Consider the following 20,701-nt stretch of genomic DNA (forward strand, 5'->3'; position numbering starts at 1 on the left):
TGACATCTCCGACCAGTGCCTGATCTCTAAAATCTACATGATTCTGTCAAAACTCAACCACAAAAAGACAAACAACCCAATCAAGAAGTGGGCAAAGGATATGAACACACATTTCACTAAAGAAGATATTCAGGCAGCCAACAGATACATGAGAAAATGCTCTCGATCATTAGCCATTAGAGAAATGCAAATTAAAACTACGATGAGATTCCATCTCACACCAGCAAGGCTGGCATTAATCCAAAAAACACAAAACAATAAATGTTGGAGAGGCTGTGGAGAGATTGGAACGCTCATACACTGCTGGTGGGAATGTAAAATGGTACAACCACTTTGGAAATCCATCTGGCGTTATCTTAAACAGTTAGAAATAGAACTACCATACAACCCAGAAATCCCACTCCTCGGAATATACCCTAGAGATACAAGAGCCTTCATACAAACAGATACATGCACACCCATGTTTATTGCAGCTCTGTTTACAATAGCAAAAAGTTGGAAGCAACCAAGGTGTCCATCAACGGATGAATGGGTAAATAAATTGTGGTATATTCACACAATGGAATACTACAGATCGATAAAGAACAGTGACGAATCTCTGACACATTTCATAACATGGAGGAACCTGGAAGGCATTATGCTGAGCGAAATTAGTCAGAGGCAAAAGGACAAATATTGTATAAGACCACTATTATAAGATCTTGAGAAATAGTAAACCTGAGAAGAACACATACTTTTGTGGTTACGAGGGGGGGAGGGAGGGAGGGTGGGAGAGGGTTTTTTTTATGGATTAATCAGTAGATAAGAACTGCTTTGGGTGAAGGGAAAGACAACACTCAATACATGGAAGGTCAGCTCAATTGGACTGGACCAAAAGCAAAGAAGTTTCCGGGATAAAATGAATGCTTCAAAGGTCAGCGGAGCAAGTGCGGGGGTCTGGGGAACATGGTTTGCGGGGACTTCTAAGTCAATTGGCAAAATAATTCTATTATGAAATCATTCTGCATCCCACTTTGAAATGTGGCGTCTGGGGTCTTAAATGCTAACAAGCGGCCATCTAAGATGCAGCAATTGGTCTCAACCCACCTGGAGCAAAGGAAAATGAAGAACACCAAGGCCACACGACAACTAAGAGCCCAAGAGACAGAAAGGGCCACATGAACCAGAGACCTACATCATCCTGAGACCAGAAGAACTAGTTGGTGCCCGGCCACAATCGATGACTGCCCTGACAGGGAGCACAGCAGAGGACCCCTGAGGGAGCAGGAGATCAGTGGGATGCAGACCCCAAATTCTCATAAAAAGACCAAACTTAATGGTCTGACTGAGACTGTAGGAACCCCGGCGGCCATGCTCCCCAGACCTTCAGTTGACACAGGACAGGAACCATCCTCGAAGACAACTCATCAGAAATGAAAGGGACTAGTCAGCAGGTGGGAGAGAGACGCTAATGAAGAGTGAGCTAATTATATCAGGTGGACACTTGAGATTGTGTTGGCAACTCTTGTCTGGAGGGGGGATGGGAGGATAGAGAGAGAGGGAAGCCGGCAAAATTGTCAAGAAAGGAGAGACTGAAAGGGCTGACTCAAGAGGGGTAGAGCAAGTGGGAGTAGGGAGTGAGATGTATGTAAACTTATATGTGACAGACTGATTGGATTTGTAAACGTTCACTTGAAGCTCAATAAAAGTTATTAAAAAAAAAAATATATATATATATATATATATATATATATATACACACACCCATTACCCAGTTCCAAAACTGCTTTCACATTTTAGGTATCTGTTAGAACAGCACCCCACTCTTCTGGTACCAAATTCTGTCTTAGTTATCTAGTGGTGCTATACCAGAAATACCACAAGTGGGTGGCTTTAACAAACTTAAATTTATTTTCTCACTGTTTAGGAGGATAGAAGTCTAAATTCAGGGTGACATCTCTAGAGGAAGGCTTTCTTTCCCTCTCAGTTCTGGTCCTTGTCTCCTTGACAACGTGTTCAGTGTACTTGAGACTAAGTCTCACCATCCTCATTTCTAAGGAGCGTTCTGGCTGTACTTCTTCCAAGACAGAACTGTTTGTTCTTCTGGCAATCCATGGTACATTCAATTCTTCTCCAAAACCATAATTGAAAGGTATCAATTCTATTTTCATCTTCCTTATTCATTATGCAGCTTTTGAATGCATATGAGGAAATTGAAAATACCAAGGCTTGGGTAGTCACACCTGAGCCCTCAAAGTGGCATCATCCTTTTCAACACTTCAAAGAGGTCTTTTGCAGCAGATTTGGCAACGCAATGCATCTTTTGATTTCTTGACTGCTGCTTCCATGGATTTTGATTGTGGATCCAAGTAAAATGAAATCCTGGATAATTTAAATCTTATCATCATTTATCACGATGTTGTTTATTGGTCCAACTCTGAGGATTTTGTTTTCTTTATGTTGAAATGTAATCCATTCTTAAGGCTGTAGATTTGATCTTCATCAGCGAGTGCTTCAAATCCTCTTTGCTTTCAGCAAGCAAGGTTGTGTCATCTGCATATCACGGGCTGTTAATTAGTCCCCTTTCAATCCCTATGCCACTTTCTTCATATAGTCCAGCTTCTCAGATTATTTGCTCAGCATTCCAACTGAATAAATATGGTGAAAGGATACAACCCTGACACATACCTCTCCTGATTTAAACCACATAGTATCCCCTTGTTCCATTCTAATGACTGCCTCTTGGTCTATGTACAAGTTCCTCATGAGCACAATTTAGTGTTCTGGAATTCCCATTCTTCACAATGTTATTCATAATTTTTTTATGACCCACACAATCAAATGCCTTTGCAGAGCTAAGAAAAAACAGGTAAACATCTTTCTGGTATTCCCTACTTTCAGCCAAGATCCATCTGACATCAGCAATGATATCCATTGTTCCAAGTCCTCTTCTGAATCCACCTTGAATTTCTGGCAGCTCCATGTCAATGTACTGCTGTAACTGCTTTTGAATTATCTTTAGCAAAATTTTCCTTGTAAGTGATATTAATGATATTGTTGGATAACATAAAGAAGAAAAAATAATCATAAAAAGCTATTTGACTTAGTAGTGTATTTTTTTTATATTGAATATACTATGAACAGTAAATAACTATTTTATTTAATGGAATTAGGATGAGAGGTGGAAAAAAATCCAGGACGGGGTGCAGGTGTGAGAGGCTAAGTTTTTTCTACCATAATCACAAGTGTTTAGATAATATTTAAAATGTTAAATTGAGCAATATAAATATAGGCACATTATTAAAAAAATTAAGGCAAATACAAGAAAAAATGGATAGAAATACAACTATACCAGAGTAAAAAAACCCACTGCCGTCGAGTCGATTCTGACTCATAGTGACACACCTAGAAAGCACATGCACATCATGCTCAATTAAATGTCAGACCAGATTTAGCTGTCTGTCTTCAAGCCATGTTATACTAAAGGTTAATTATCAGGCAACGGTGAGTAGGAGAATTATAGATAATTCTTTGACACCTATTTTAAATTTCAGGTCCTTGTAACTTCTTAATTTATAATAAGAAGGAGGAACAGTGGTCAAATATACTGATTTTATATTGAGTAATTTTACAGCTCTTAAGTGTAACAATTTGATGGCTTTTGACAAATATACTCATGCCTCTAACACTCCAATCAAGAAAGTGAAAATTTTCATCACCCTAGAAAGTTCTCTCATGCCCAGGCAATTAGCACTCTCCCTAAAATATACATTCTTCTGATTTCTATCTACAGAAATATGCCTGATTTTGAACTTCATAAGAACAGAATCCCCCACGGGTCTGTCAGTTTGTCATACTGTGGGGGCTTGTGTGTTGCTGTGATGTTAGAAGCTATGCCGCCAGTGTTCAGATATCATCAGGGTCATCCATGGAGAAAGGGTTTCAGCTGAGCTTCCAGGCTAAGACAGACTAGGAAGAAGGGCCCGGCAGTCTACTTCTGAAAAGCATTAGCCACTGAAAACCTTATGAATAGCAGTGGAACATTGTCTGATATAGTGCTGGAAGATGAGTCCCCCAGGGTGGAAGGCACTCAAAAGATGACTGGGGAAGAGCTCCCTCCTCAAAGTAGAGTTGACCTTAATGATGTGGATGAGGTAGAGCTTTCGGGGCCTTCATATGCTGATGTGGTATGACTCAAAATGAAAAGAAACAGCTGGAAACATCCATTAATAACCAGAACCTGGAATGTACAAGTATGAATCTAGGAAAATTAGAAATTGTCAAAAATGAAATGGAATGCATAAACATCAATATCTTAGGCATTAGTGAGCTGAAATGGACTGGTATTGGCTATTTTGAATTGGACAATCATATAGTCTACTATGCTGGGAATGACAGCTCAAAGAGGAATGGTGTTGCATTCATCGTCAAAAAGAAAATTTCAAGATCTATCCTGAAGTACAATGCTGTCAGTGATAGGATAATATCCATATGCCCACAACAAAGACCAATTAATATCACTACTATTCAAAATTACCCCTCACCCACTAAGGCCAAAGATGAAGAAATAGAAGATTTTTATCAGCTTCTGCAGTCTGAAACTGATCGAACATGGAATCAAGATGCATTGATAATTACTGGCAATTGAGATGTGAAAATTGGAAACAAAGAAGAAGGATCACTTGATGGAAAATACGGCCTTGGTGACAGAAACAATGCCGGGGATCGAATGATAGAATTTTGCAAGACTAACGGCTTCTTCATTGCAAATACCTTCTTTCACCAACATAAATGGTGACTATACACATGGACCTCACCAGATGGATGACACAAAAATAAAATTGACTATATCCGTGGAAAGAGACAATGGAAAAGCTCAATATCATCAGTCAGAACAAGGCCAGGGGCCGACTGTGGAACAGACCATCCATTGCTCATATGCAAGTTCAAGCTGAAACTGGAGAAAATCAGAGCAAGTCCACGAGAGCTAAAATATGACCTTGAGTATATCCCACCTGGATTTAGAGACCATCTGAAAAAAGATTTGACACCTTGAACACTAGTGACCCAAGACCAGACGAGTTGTGGAGTGACATAAAGGACATCATCCATGAAGAAAGCAAGAGGTCACTGAAAAGACAGGAAAGAAAGAAAAGACCAAGATGGATGTCAGAGAAGACTCTGAAATTTGCTTTCGAACATTGAGCAGCTAAAGCAAAAGGAAGAATTGATGAAGTAAAAGAACTGAACAGAAGATTTCAAAGGGTGTCTCGAGAAGACAAAGTAAAGTATTATAATGAAATGTGCAAAGATCTGGAGATGGAAAACCAAAAGGGAAGAACACGCTTGGCGTTTCTCAAGCTGAAAGAACTGGGGAAAAAATTCAAGCCTCGAGATACAATAGTGAAGGATTCTATGGAAAAAATATTAAACGAAGCAGGAAGCATCAAAAGGAGATGGAAGGAATACACAGAGTCATTATACCAAAAAGAATTAGTCGATGTTCAACCATTTCAAGAGGTGGCATATGATTAGGAACTGGTGGTACTGAAGGAAGAAGTCCAAGCTGCTCTGAAAGCATTGGCGAAAAACAAGGCTCCAGGAATTGATGGAATATCAATTGAGGTATTTCAACAAACAGATGTAGTGCTGGAGGTGCTATGCCAAGAAATATGGCAGACAGCTTCCTGGCCAACTGACTGGGAGAGATCCATATTTATGCCTATTCCCAAGAAAGGTGATCCAACTGAATGTGGAAATTACAGAACAATATCATTAATATCACACACAAGCAAAATTTTGCTGAAGATCATTCAAAAACAGCTGCAGCAGTATATCGACAGAGAACTGCCAGAAATTCAGGCGGGTTTCAGAAGAGGACATGGAACCAGGGATATCATTGCTGATGTCAGATGGATCCTAGCTGAAAGCAGAGAATACCAGAGGGATGTTTACCTGTGTTTTATTGACTATGCAAAGGCATCCGACTGTGTGAATCGTAACAAATTATGGATAGCATTGGGAAGAATGGGCATTGCAGAGCACTTGATTGTGCTCATGAGGAAACTGTATATAGATCAAGAGACAGTTTTTTGGACAGAACAAGGGGATACTGATTGGTTCAAAATCAGGAAAGGTGTGCATCAGGGTTGTATTCTTTCACCATAGCTATTAAATCTGTATGCTGAGCAAATAATCTGAGAAGCTGGACTATATGAAGAAGAACAGGGCATCAGGTTTGGAGGAAGAGTCACTAGCAATGTGAGTTATGCAGATGACACAACCTTGCTTGCTGAAAGTGAAGAGGATTTGAAGCACTTACTGATGAAGATCAAAGACCACAGCCTTCAACATGGATTGCACCTCAACATAAAACAAAAATCCTTACAACTGGACCAATGAGCAACATCATGATAAACAGAGAAAAGATTGAAGTTGTCAAGGATTTCATTTTACTTGGATCCACAATCAACAGCCATGGAAGCAGCAGTCAAGAAATGAAAAGACACATTGCATTGGGTAAATCTGCTGCAAAGGACCTCTTTAAAGTGTTGAAGAGCAAAGATGTCACCTTGAGGAATAAGGTGCGCCTGACCCAAGCCATGGTATTTTCAATCGTATCATATGCATGTGAAAACTGGACAATGAATAAGGAAGACCAAATACGAATTGATGCCTTTGAATTGTGGTGTTAGCGAAGAATATTGGATATACCATGGACTGCCAAAAGAACGAACAAATCTGCCTTAGAAGACAAGGCGTACAGCCAGAATGCTCCTTAGAGGCAAGAATGGCAAGACTGCGTCTTACATACTTTGGACATGTTGTCAGGAGGGATGAGTCCCTGGAGAAGGACATCATGCTTGGCAGAGTATAGGGTCAGCAGAAAAGAGGAAGACCCTCAATGAGGTGGATTTACACAGTGGCTGCAACAATGAGCTCAAGCAGAACAACGATTGTAAGGATGGCACAGGACCAGGCAGTGTTTCATTCTGTTGTGCATAGGGTTGGTATGAATCGGAACTGATTCTACAGCACCTAACAACAACAACAAAAAGAGCAGAAACATAGAGTATACACACTTTTACTTCTGATTTTTCTCACTCAGCAAACATGTTGGAGATTCATCCATATTCCTGGTTATGGCAGACACAGAAATGTGCTATTCAGATTTCCTTCAAGAAAGAACTCACTGCTAAGTTGCAAGACTTGTGGTTAGCTCCTTCAGGATCTGCCCAAGCCTAAGTTACACTTTCCTTGAAGGAAGCCCTTACATAACTAATGGCAAATCAAGACAGACTTAGCTGGGGTTGTGCTGTGTTTCAAAAGGCTCCCAATCAATGACTGAGAGAGGTGATTTTATAAGGGACTAGATATTTGTGCCCAAGGCATATGGAACGTCCTGTTAGGCTGGCAGAGACAATCAGGAATGCATAACTGCCTTGAGATTCCTGACCAATCATGCTCTCTTTCCTCTCTTTTTTCATGTGTCACTCTCTAATATATTTTTGCTGTCCTAACTCCTTCTCAATCTTTTCTTCCCAGTGGACTCAACCTGTGATATTTGGTGCACTAGCGGTTCTTTTTTTTTTTTTTTCTTAATTGATGACTGATAGTCCATTGTAAGATGATACCACAATTTGTTTATAACTTCTCTTGTAACTTACGGTTGTTTCAAGTGTTGACTATTATCAACAAAGCAGGTCTAAATATCCTAGTTCATGTCTTTTTTTAGGTATTTATGTTTTCATTTCCTTGAGGAGTGGAATTTCTCAGTCATGTTGTTGTTGTTAGGTGGCATTGTGTCGGTTCTGACTCATAGTGACCCCAACTACCAGAGAATGAAACACAGTCCTGGTCACTCGTCATGCTCAAAATTGTTGTTATGCTTGAACCCATTGTGCAGCTACTGTGTCAATTCATCTCATTGAGGGTCTTCCTCTTTTCCAATGACTCTGTACTTTACCAAACATGATATCCTTCTCCAGAGGCTGATCCTTCCTGACAACATATCCAAAGTATGTAAGATGCAGTCTCTGCATTCTTGCTTCCAAGGAGCATTCTGGTTGTATTTCTTCCAAGACAGGTTTGTTTGTTCTTTTGGCAGTCCGTGGTGTATTCAATATTCTTCTCCAACATCACAATGCAAAGGTGTCAATTCTTCTTCGGTCTTCCTTATTTGTTGTCCCGGTTTCACATGCATGTGAGGCAATTGAAAATACCATGACTTGAGTTAGGCACACCTTAGTCTTCAAAGTGACATCTTTGCTTTTCAACAATATAAAGAGGTCCTTTGCAGCAGATTTGCCAAATGCAATGCATCTTTTGTTTTATTGACTGCTGCTTCCATGGGTGTTGATTGCGAATCCAAGTAAAATGAAATCCTTGACAACTTCAATCTTTTCTCCGTTTATCACAAGGTTGCTTATTGGTCCAGTTGTGAGCATTTTTGTTTTCTTTATGTTGAGGTGTAATCCACACTGAAGGCTGTGGTCTTTAATCTTCATCAGTAAGTGCTTCAAATCCTTTTCACTTTCAGCAAGCAAGGCTGTGTTATCTGCATAATGCAGGTTATTAATGAGTCTTCCTCCAACGTTGATGCCCCGTTCTTCTTTATGTAGTCCAGCTTCTTGTATTATTTGCTCAGCATACAGATTGAATAGGTACGGTGAAAAATACAACCCAGGCACACACCTTTCCTGACTTTAAACCATGCAGTATCCCCATGTTCTGTTGAACAACTGCCTCTTGATCTATTTACAGGCTCCCTCATGAGAACAATTACGTGTTCTGGAATTCCCATTCTTCCCAATGTTATCCATAATTTGTTATGATCGGCACAGTCGAATGCCTTTGAATAGTCAATAAAACACAGGTAAACATCCTTCTGGTATTCTCTGGTTTCAGCCAGGATCTATTTGACATCCCCACTTGACATCAGCAATGATATATCCCTGGTTCCACATCCTCTTCTGAATCTGGCCTGAATTTCTGGGAGTCCATTGTCGATACACTGCTGCAGCTGCTTTGGAATGACCTTCAGCAAAATTTTGCTTGCGTGTAATGTTAATGGTATTGCTCAATAGTTTCTGCATTCAGTTGGATCACCTTTTTTAGGAATAGGCATAAATATAGATCTTTTCTTCCAGTAGGTTGGCCAAGTAGCTGTATTCCAAATTTCTTAGCATAGATGAGTGAGCATTTCCAGTGCTGCATCCATTTGTTGAAACGCTTCAGTTGCTATTCAGTCAATTCCTGGAGCCTTGTTTTTCACCAATGACTTCTAGTGCAGCTTGGACTTCTTCCTTCAGTCCTATCAGTTCCTGATCACATGCTACCTCTTGAAATGGCTGAATGTGGACCAATTCTTTTTGGTATAATGACTCTGTGTATTCCCTTCATTTTGTTTTGATGATTCTTGCATCATTTAATATTTTCCCCATAGAATCCTTCACTATTGCAACTATAGGCTGGAATTTTTTCTTCAGTTCTTTCAGCTTGAGAAATGCCAAGCATCTTCTTCCCTTTTGGTTTTCTATCTCCAGCTCTTTGCACATGTCATTATAATACTTTGTCTTCTCGAGACACCCTTTGTAATCTTCTGTTCAGTTCTTTTTGCTTCATCATTTCTTCCTTTTGTTTTAGCTGTTGAACTTTCAAAAGCAAGTTGCAGAGTCTCTTATGACATCCATTTTGGTCTTTTCTTTCCTTGTCTTTTCAATGACCTCTTGCTTTCTTCATGTATGATGTCCTTGATGTCATTCCACAACTCATTTGCTCTTTGGTCATTAGTGTTCAGCGTGTCAAATCTATTTTTGAGATGGTCTCTAAATTCAGGTGCGCTATTACTCAAGGTTGTATTTTGGTTCTGGTGGACTTGTTTCAATTTTCTCCACCTTTAACTTGAACTTCCATATGAGTAATTGATGGTCTGTTCCACAGTCGGCCCCTGGCCTTGCTCTGACTGATGATATGGAGCTTTCCCATCATCTCTTTCCACAGATATAGTCGATTTGATTCCTGTGTATTCCATGTGGTGAGGCCCATGTATATAGTTGTCATTCTGTTGATGAAAAAAGGTATTTGCAATGAAAACTTCCTTGATCTTCCAAAATTATGTCATGAGGGCTCTGGCTTTGTTTCTATCACCAAGGCCGTATTTTCCAACTATCGATTCTTTTTCATTTCCAACTTTCAAATTCCAATCTCCAGTAGTTATCAATGCATCTTGATTACATGTTCAATCAATTTCAGACTGTAGAAGCTGGTAAAAATCTTCAATTTCTTCATCTTTGGCCTTAGTGGTTTGTGTGTAAATTTGAATAATAGTCATATTTACTGGTCTTCCTTGTAGGCATGTGGTTATTATCTTACCACTGACAGCTTTGTACTTCAGGTCATATCTTGAAGTGTTCTTTTTGATGGTGAATGCAATGCCATTCCTCTTTAAGTTGTTATTCCCAGCATAGTAGACCATATGATTGTCTGATTCAAAATGGTCAATACCAGTCCATTTCAGCTCACTAATGCCTAGGATATTGATGTTTATTGTGTTCCATTTCATTTTTGATGATTTCCAATTTTCCCAGATTCATACTTTGTACATTCCACATTCCAATTATTAATGGATGTTTGCAGCTGTTTCTTCTCATTTTGAGTCATGCCACATCAGCAAATGAATGTTCCAAAAGCTTTACTCCATCCACATCATTAAGGTCAACTCACTTTGAGGAGGCAGCTCCTCCCCAGTCATCTTTTGAGTTCCTTCCAACCTGGGGGGCTCATCTTTTGGCACTATATCAGCCAATGTTCCTTTACTATTCATAAAGTTTTTACTGGCTAATTCTTTTCAGAAGTAGACTGCCAAGTCCTTCTTCCTAGTCTGTCTTTGTCTGGAAGCTCAATTGAAACCTGTCCACCATGGGTGACTCTGCTGGTATCTGAATACTGGGGGCATAGCTTCTAGCATCACAGTAACACGCAAGCACCCACAGTAAAACAAATTGACAGAAGTGGGAGTTCTGGATCATAGAATAAGCATATAATGAACTTCAAAATAAACTGTCAATTTTCTAAAGTACCATTATCACTTTACATTCTTACTATCAATTTTTGAAAGCCCAAGTTGCACTTCGTCCTGGCCAACATTTGTTGTTGAGAGTCTCTCAATTTTGCTCTTGTAGTAAGTGTAAAAACCCTGGTGGTTTGAGGATTAAGAGCTATAGCTGCTAATCAAAAGGTCTGCAGTTTGAATCCACCAAGGTCTCCTTGGAAACCCTATGGGGCAGTTCTACTCTGTCCAATATGGCAGCTATGAGTTGGAATCAATTCAATGGCAAAGGGTTTGCTTTTTGGTTTTTTTGTTTGTTTTAGTAGATGTAAAGTGGTAGTTTGTGGTTTTGGTTTGCATTTCCCTGACATTGCCAAATTTTTCATATGATTATTGAACATTATATTCTTTTAGTGAAATTTATGCTCAAATATTTCGCTCCTATTCTCTATTGGTTATTTGACTTTACTGTTGACTTTTATTATATCAGTGGCTATAAATGTTCTTATGTATACTAGATATAAGTCTTTGAAGATGTATTTATTTTGCCATTGTTATCCAGCATGTAGCTTGCTTACTATTTTTTTTTTTGTCTTAATGGTGTCTTTTGATGAGATTTATTAAAATTTTTATGATAGGATTTTATTGTTTTCTCTTATGATTATTACTTTTGGTATCCCATTTAAGGATTTTGTGCAAAGATATTCTCGTACGTTATCTTCTAAAAGAGGTTTTATAGTTTTGGCTCTACCTTTAAGTTTATGGTCCATCTGAAATTGATTTTTCCTTGTGAGGTAAAAGAGCATTTTGGTATATTTTTCCATACAGTATCCAGTTGTTACAGAAACACTCACTGGAGAGTTTTTTTTTTTTTTTTTCCTCTAATGATTTGCCTTAGTACCTTTCTCAAAACTCAACTGTATTTTTCCTGTTTCTCAACTCTGTGTACTCTCCTTTTGTCCCATTGACTATCCTTAAGTCTATACCACAGTGATTTATTACTGCTGCTTTGTAGTAAGTCTTGAAGTCAGCAGTGGTTGTTTTCCCATTTGTCTTTTTAAAGATATTTTGACTAATCTAGGTCATTTGCAATTCCATATAAATTTTAAACTCAACTTTTCATTTTCTGTAAAAAAAGCTTGCTTGGATATTTAATGAGATTGCACTAAAAGGATGAATTAAATAGGAGAAAATTAACATCTTAATCATATTATATCTTCTAATTTGTGAGCAAGATATATCTCTCCATTTATTTAGGTGTTTAATTTCTCTCAGTAACATTTTGTAATTTTCAGTACAGATGTCATCCCTGAGTATTCCAATTTATCTTTACATGTCACTGTCTTTTTTTTTTTTTTTTTTTTTTATTAAAGCCATACTAGTGGATGTGAAGTGGTATAAAATGGGGCATTCAATTTCCTTTTCCCTAATGGCTAACTATGTTGAGAATCTTTTTGTGTGTTTGCCGAAAATGTGTATATTTTGTTTGGAAAAATCTCTGTTCAAATTCTTTGCTTATTTTGGTAACTAAGTAAATTGTCTTCTTATTATTGAATTGTAAGAGCTGTTTATATATTCTAAATACAAGTCTTTTATCATATATATGAGTTCCAAATATTTTATCTCATTCTGCTCCTTGTCTTTTCAGTTTCCTGATGATGTGTTTTGAAGCATGGAAATTTTTAATTTGAATGAAATCCAACTTACTTATTTTTCATTTGTTGGTATGCTTTGGTTTCATATCTAAGAAACACTTGCATAACCCAAAGTCATAAAGATTTACTCCAATGTTATTTTCTAAAGATTTATAGAGCTAGTTCTTACGTTTAGGTCCATAATCCATTTGGAGTTATTTTTGCAAATGGTGTAAGGTTCCAACTTTTTTCATGTCCATATCCGGTTTTCTTAGCACAATTTGTTGAAAAGACTATTATATCTCTGTTGAATTACCTTGGCACTCTTATCAAAAATCAATTGTCATAGATAACCAAAAATCAAACCCACTGCTGTCAAGTCCATTCCAACATGTGTTTATTTCTGTACTTACAGTTATATCCCATTGAACTTTATGCCTATCCTTATACCAGTTCCACATTATTTTGATTACTGTTGTGAAAGTAGGTTATGAACTCAGAAAACACAAGTCTTCCAAATTTGTTCTTTTTATTTTTTTAAAGACAATTTGCCTATTCTAGGCATCTTGAAATTCCATAAGAATTTTAGGATCAATTTCTGCAAAAAGACAGTGGGGATTTTGATAGGGATAGCGGTAAATAGGTGGATCAAATTGGGGAGAATAATCTTTGTATGGTTTCAATCTTATTTATTTATTCATTCTTTTAACCATCCACTCATCCATCCATCCATCCATCCATCCATCCATCCATCCATCCATCCATCCATCCATCCATCCATTCATTTATTTATGTCAAAGCTTTAATTCAGGAGACTGGAGTACCGGTGTTGGCACTGACAGAAATAGAAACCCTGGAAATTATGCAAATACTAAAAAAAAAACTTGCATCAGTTTCATAATTGATAAAGATTGTGATGAGCCTATAAAACTTTTTTAATTCAGTTCTAAATTTTCTTCTTTTTTATTGTTGTAAAAATACATATTTATAACACATTTGCAAATTTAACATTTTTTAAGTATACAAAAGTGACATCAATTACATTAATTATGTTATACAGCCATCACCAGCATCTTTCGCCAAGTTTACTATCACTATAAACAGATACTGAATGCTTTCTGAACAATGACTTTCCCTTTCCCCCTCTCTCCAGTCCCTGGTAACCACTAATAAACTTTAGTCTCTATATATTTGCTTATTGTATATATTTCATACAAGTGGGATCATGCAATATTTGTCCTTTTATGATTGACTTACTTCATTCAGCATAATGTTTTCAAGGTTCATGCATATTGTAGTATGTATCAGGACTTTGTTTATCTTTATGCCTGAGTAATATTCCTTTTTGTATATACACCACATTTTGTTAATCCATTCATATGTTGGTGAAAATTTAGGTTGTTTCCACCTTATGGCTTATTAGGAAATGTGCTGCAGTGAACACTGTTCAGATTTCTTTTAGCAATCCTCCTTTCACTTCTTTTCACTATATATTTAGGATGGAGATTGCTGGGTTATATGGTAGTTCTATGTTCAACTTTTCAAGGAACCGTCAAATTGTTTTCCACTGGCTGTACCGTTTTATGGAAAACCTGGTGGCGTAGTGGTTAAGAGCTACGGCTGATAACTAAAAGGTTGGTGGTTAGAAACCACCAGGCATTCCTTGGAAACCCTATGGGGCAGTTCTAGTCTGTCCTATAGGGTCGCTATGAGTTGGAATCGACTTGATGGCAAGGGGTTTGGTTTTCGGTTTTGGTACTGTTTTACATACCCAACAGCAATAAGTGTTCCAGTTTTTCCACAATTTCACCGACACCTGTTGTTTTCCATTATTGTGATCATTGACATTCTGTTAGGGATGAGGCAATATCTAATTTCGGTCTTCATTTGCATCTCCCTATGGCTAGTGACATGCAACATTTTCTCATGTTTATACATATATATAAAAATATATATATATATACACACACACACACACGATACTGCATTGTTAAAAAACTAGGTGTCACAGCCTTGCCCCTACATTTTCTTCTAAGAATTTTACAGTTTTAATTTTCACATTTAGGTCCTCAATCTATTTTGAATCAGTTTTTTGTGGCTGATGTAAGGCATGGATCCTGATTTGTTCTGCATGTGAAAACCCAATTTTCCCCTCACTGTGTACTGAAGATACTCTTCCTTTCCCATTGAATGAACTTAGCTCCCTTGTTGAAAATCAGTTGACTATAGACGTATGGATTTATTTCTGTACTTTCAATTCTATTTTATTGTTTCTCTGGGTTTTTATATATCAATTTTGTTGAAAGAAAGAAAGGCATTTTGCACAATTGGAAGCACATAGTAATCTCTCCACGAATGTAATCTACTATTACGTTAAAAAAAAAAAAAAAACTAGATTTACTTCATTCAATTTCTTTAAACTCTTTGGCTATCTTCTTTGTTATCTGTGACTAGAGAGAAATAAACTGCAAAGCTGATAAACTACTTTTTTTCAGGTTCCTTCAAGAGGAGCCCACTCTTTTGCCAATAGGAAAAAGGAGTTGGAATTCTACGTTTTGTCAAATATACCATTGTCTTAAAAATCTCCTTCTTTCCTTTCTTTCATCACAACAATATAAAACCAAAAAACCAAGCCTGTTGCTGACGAGTTGATTTGGATTCATAATGACCCTACAGGACAGAATAGAATTGCCCCATAGGATTTCCAAGGAATGGCTGGTAGATTTGAACTGCCAACGTTTTTGATGAGCAGCCAAACTCTTAACCACTAAGCCACCAGTGCCCGACAATATAACAGGTATAAATATAATTTAAGATTTATGCCAAATAGCTTATTCTCTATGAAGATGTTCCATTTTATCAATTAAGATTAATTGTTCTCTATGCTCTGTTTTAGGTTGAGTTCTTCCAGAAGCAGATCCTGAGGCAAGGACCTGAGTAAAAGTAGTTTATTGGAAAGTGAACCCAGAAATCATCCAATAGGGGGTGAAGAAGGAACAAGAAGTTGTGTTAAAGAGTTGGTTACCACTGTAGGCTACTGGGATTCAGTTCCTGTAGGGAATTTTGGGAGATAGAATAGAAAATTCTCCAATATTATCTTAGCAAGGCACAAGAATGCTGCTGTATTTATCCTGGAACTCTCACTTGTCATGGCAGATGGCTGCTCTTACAGGCATTAACATCTGTATAGTTCCAACTTTCTCTGACAAAAGTCTATAAGAAAGTCCTCAGGGATGGTTTTGAGGAAATTGCAGTAGGACATCATTTGCAAGGACTGGAAGGAGCCCCTAAGGAATATGGGTGGGGCACAAATAGTGCCTGCTATATGCTCCAAGACACATTGTTTGTGACTGTATTATAACTCTGTAACACTTTGTGTTTTGTTATAGATTTTTTCTACAAATCTTTTACCACAAAATTGTATGCTTCTTGAGATTTTTATATCTTAAACATTTATCACATCTAATACTTCTTTTCCATCTCCAAGACGACTGTTCTTTGCAAGGCTTATATGGTAATCTTGACTGGATGATTACCTTTATTTCCTATTTTCGGATTCAAAGGAGGATACATAGACCTTACCTCCTTACAAGACGAATGTCAAAGAATTCTGCAGTCATGCCTTTTTAACTGCCATAAAGCAGGCAGTCTATCTAGAGTAGATCGTACTTTTACAAAGCCAACATCCACATTGCCTTATGATAATATTTTTAGTATCAAAATCCTATCATTCTTTTCCCATTCATATACTCAATATATTCCAAATCTCCTAATCAATATTGCATATATAGCCCTTTATGATCTGGCCCCTGCCTATCAGTCTAGCTCGTTTTGTCCCTTTTCTCTATGTAACTACCGTCCCTACCTGTACCTACAATACTGAACCACTTATAATTACTATCTGATGCCAGCAAGTTTTGCACACTTTTCTCTCTTTTAATACAGACTAACATTTGCTTCTAATAAACACACACATACACACACTACACTCTTCCCCTTTTTCTCACACTACTTAATCTGGGACTGTACATCTATTTGTTATACCAGTTCAATAACTAAGATGAAATTTTAGTTTGACAATTTGTCTCTGCCCTAGATTTAGCTTTTTGAGAATAGAAAATATGATGTATTATGATCTTTATATCCACAATATAAAACATAGGTCTAACACATGGACTTGTATTTAAAAAATATGTGGAATGAGTGAATGAACATACTTATCACTGTTGTCTTCACTACAACTCCAGTGTTTTGCACACTATATATAATACATATTCAACTGTACGTTAGACATGTAAATCAGGAGGGATCAGTCCTTGAAGAAGGACATTATGCTTGGTAAAGTAGAGGGTCAGTAGAAAAGAGGAAGACCCTCAATGAGATGAATCAACACAGTGGCTGCAACAATGGGCTCAAGCACAAGGACTGTGAGGATGGCGAAGGACCCGGACAGTGTTTCGTTCTGTTGTACATAGGGTCACTATGAGTCTGAATTGACCTAACAACAACACAAATATGGATGTCTTCCAATCAGTTGGCCATTTAGCTGTCTTCAAAATTTCCTGGCATCGATGAATTAGCCCTTCTAGAATTGCATGTGCTTGTTTAAAATTTTCAACTGGTATTCTGTGGATTCCTGGAGCCTTGCTTTTTGCCAATGCCTTCAATGCAGCTTGGACTTCTTCCTTCAGTATCATTGTCCTTGATCATATGCTGCCTCCTGAAATTGTTGAATGTCAACACATTCTTTTTGGTACAATGACTCAGTGTATTCCTTCCGTGTTTTGATGCTTCCTACATTGTTGAATATTTTGCCCATAGAATCTTTCAATATTGAAACTTGAGGCTTGAATTTTTTCTTCAGTTCTTTCAGCTTGAGAAATGCCAAGTGTGTTCTTCCCTTTTTGTTTTCTAACTCTTCATCTGCACATGTCATTATTTTACTTTGTCTTCTCCAACTACCCTTTGAAATCTTCTGTTCAGATTTTACTTCAACATTTTGTTTTTTATTTTCAACTACAAAAACAAATTTATTTTTTATTGTGCTTTAAGTGAAAGCTTACAATTCACATCAGCTTCTCATACAAAAACTTAAACACACATTGTTATTTGACCCTAGTTGCTCTCCCTATAATGTGACAGCACATTCCTCCTCTCCACCCTGTACTTCCTATATCCATTCAACCAGCTCCTGTTCCCCTCTGTCTTCTTATGTTGCTTCCGGGCAGGAGCTGCCTGCTTAGTCTCATGTGTCTACTTGGGTAAGAAGCACACTCCTTACCAGTATCACTTTATGTCTTATAATCCAGTCTAATCTTTGTCTGAACAGTTGGCTTCAGGAATGGTTTTAGTTTTGGCCTAAAGGAGAATCTGGGGCCATGTCCTCTGCGGTCCCTCCAGTCTCAGTCGGAACATTCACTCTGTTTTTTTTTTTTTTACTAGAATTTGAGTTCTGCATCCCAATTTTCTCCTGCTCCATCAGGGACTTTCTGTTGTGTTCCCCGTCAGGGTGGTCATTGGTGGTAGCCAGGCACCACATAGCTCTTCCCATCTCAGGCTGATGGAGTCTCTGAATTATGTGGCTCTTTCTGCCTCTTTGGCTCATATTTTCTTTTTGTCTTTGGTGTTCTTCATTCTCCTTTGCTCCAGGTGTTTTGGGACCAAGTGATGCATCTTAGATGGCCATTTACTAGCTTTTAAGACCCCAGACGCTACTCACCAAAGTGGGATGAAGAACTTTCTCTTAATAAACTTTGTTATGCCAATTGACCTAGATGTCCCTGGACCCCTATCCTTGCTACTCTGTCCCTTGAAGTGTTTGGTTGTATTCAGGAAACTTCTTTGCTTTTGGTTTAGTCCTGTTGTGCTGACTTCCCCTGTATTGTGCTGTCCTTTTCTTCACCTAAAATAATTCTTGTCTACTATCTAGTTAGTAAATACCCCTCTTCTTCCCTCCTCACCCTTGTAACCATCAAAGAGTGTTTTCTTCTGTGTTTAAACCTTTTCTTGAGTTCTTATAATAGTGGTCTCATACAATATTTGTCCTTTTGCAACTAATTTCGCTCAGCATAATGCCTTCCAGATTCATCTATGTTATGAGATGTTTCACGGATTTATCGTTGTTCTTTATTGTTGCCTAGTATTCCATTGCGTGAACATACCATAATTTGTTTATCCATTCATCCGTTGATGGGCACCTAGGTTGTTTCCATCTCTTTGCTATTGCAAACAGTGCTGGAGTGAGCATGAATGTGCATATATCTATTTGTGTGAGGGCTTTTATTTTCCTAGGATATATTCCAAGGAGTGGAATTGCTGGATTGTATGGTAGTTCTGTTTCTAACTTTTCAAGGAAGTGACAAATCGATTTCCAAAGTGGTTGTACCACCTTACTTTCCCACCAGCAGTGTATAAGTGTTCCAGTCTCTCTACAACCTCTCCGACATTTATGATTTTGTGTTTTTTGGATCAATGCTAACCTAGTTGGGGTGAGATGTTATCTCATTGTTGTTTTGATTTGCATTTCTCTAAAGGCTAAAGATCGGGAGCATTTCCTCATGTATCTGTTAGCCATGCGAATGTCTTCTTTGGTGAAGTGTCTGTTCATATTCTTTGCCCATTTTTAATTGCATTATTTGTTTTTTTGTTGAGGTTTTGCAGGATCTTGGATATTTTAGAGATTAGACCCTGATCGGATATGTCATAAAAAAGCCAACAATTTTTTCCCCGTCTGTAGGTTGTCTTTTTACTCTTTTGGTGAAGTCTTTGGATGAGCATAAGTGTTTGATTTTTAGGAGCTCCCAGTTATCTAGTTTCTCTTCTGGTGTTTGTGCATTGTTAGTACTGTTTCGTATACTGTTTATACCATGTGTTAGGCTTCCTAGAGTTGTCCCTATTTTTCCTTCAATGGTCTTTAAAGTTTTAGATTTTGTATTTAGATTACTTCATTATTTCTTCCATTCACTTTACTACTCTATGTTCCTTCGAGAGTGAGTTTCAGAATGTCTCTGACATCCATTTTGATATTTTCTTTTTTTCCTGACTTGTTAAATATTTTATTGTGCTTTAGGTGAAAGTTTACAGCTGAAATTATTCATTCAGAAATTTATGCACAATTTTTTTTTGTGACATTGGTTGCAATCCACCAGTTGTGTCAGCACGCTGCCCTTTCCCTTTCTACTCCAGCCTCCCTGTGTCTATTTGTCTACTTTTCGTCCCTTCCTGCTTTCTCAGCTTAGCTTTTGGGCAGTTGTCGCCCATTTGGTCCCATATACTTGATCGATCTGAAAATCATGTTCCTCATGTGTGTTATTGTTTCTTTAATAGGCCTATCTTATCTTTGTCAAAAGGTGGGCTTCAGGAGTGGCTTCAGTTCTGATTTAGCAAGGTGTCCAGGGGTCATAGTTTCAGGGGCTCCTCCAATCTTTGTTAGGCCAGACTTATTTTTGTAAATCAGAATTTTTTCTACATTTTTCTTCTGTTCTGTATGGGACCCCCTATTGTAATTCCTATCAGCAGGGTTTGTGGTTGTAGCCAGGCACCATCTAGTTCTGGGCTCAGGCTTGTGGAGGTTGTGGTTCATGGGGTCCGTTAGTTCTTTGGACTAGTATTTTCCTTGTGTCTTTGATTTTCTTCTTATGTTTTGCTCAGGATGGAATGGGACCAGTAGGGTCACTATGAGTCAGAATTGACTCAACAGCAATGGGCTTGTTTTGGTTTTATACTTCATATATTCCATGTCTGATTATTAACAGATGTTTGCAACTGTTTCTTCTCATTTTAAGTTATACTGCATCAGCAAATGAAGGTTGTGAAAGCTTTATGTCATTCTCATCACTAAGGTCAACTACTTTGAAGAGGTTGTTTGTCCCCAGTCATATTGTGGATGTCTTCCACCCTGAAGGGCTTACCTTCAGATGTTATATCAGAAAATGTTCTGTTGTTATTCATAAGATTTTGACTAGCCTTTTTTTTTTTTTTCTTTTTTCTAATAGAAGTAGATCTCCAGAATCTTCTTCTTTGTCTGTCTTAGTCTGGA

This window comes from Loxodonta africana, chromosome 3 (genome assembly GCF_030014295.1).
Source record: "Loxodonta africana isolate mLoxAfr1 chromosome 3, mLoxAfr1.hap2, whole genome shotgun sequence".
Classification (NCBI taxonomy): Eukaryota; Metazoa; Chordata; class Mammalia; order Proboscidea; family Elephantidae; genus Loxodonta; species Loxodonta africana.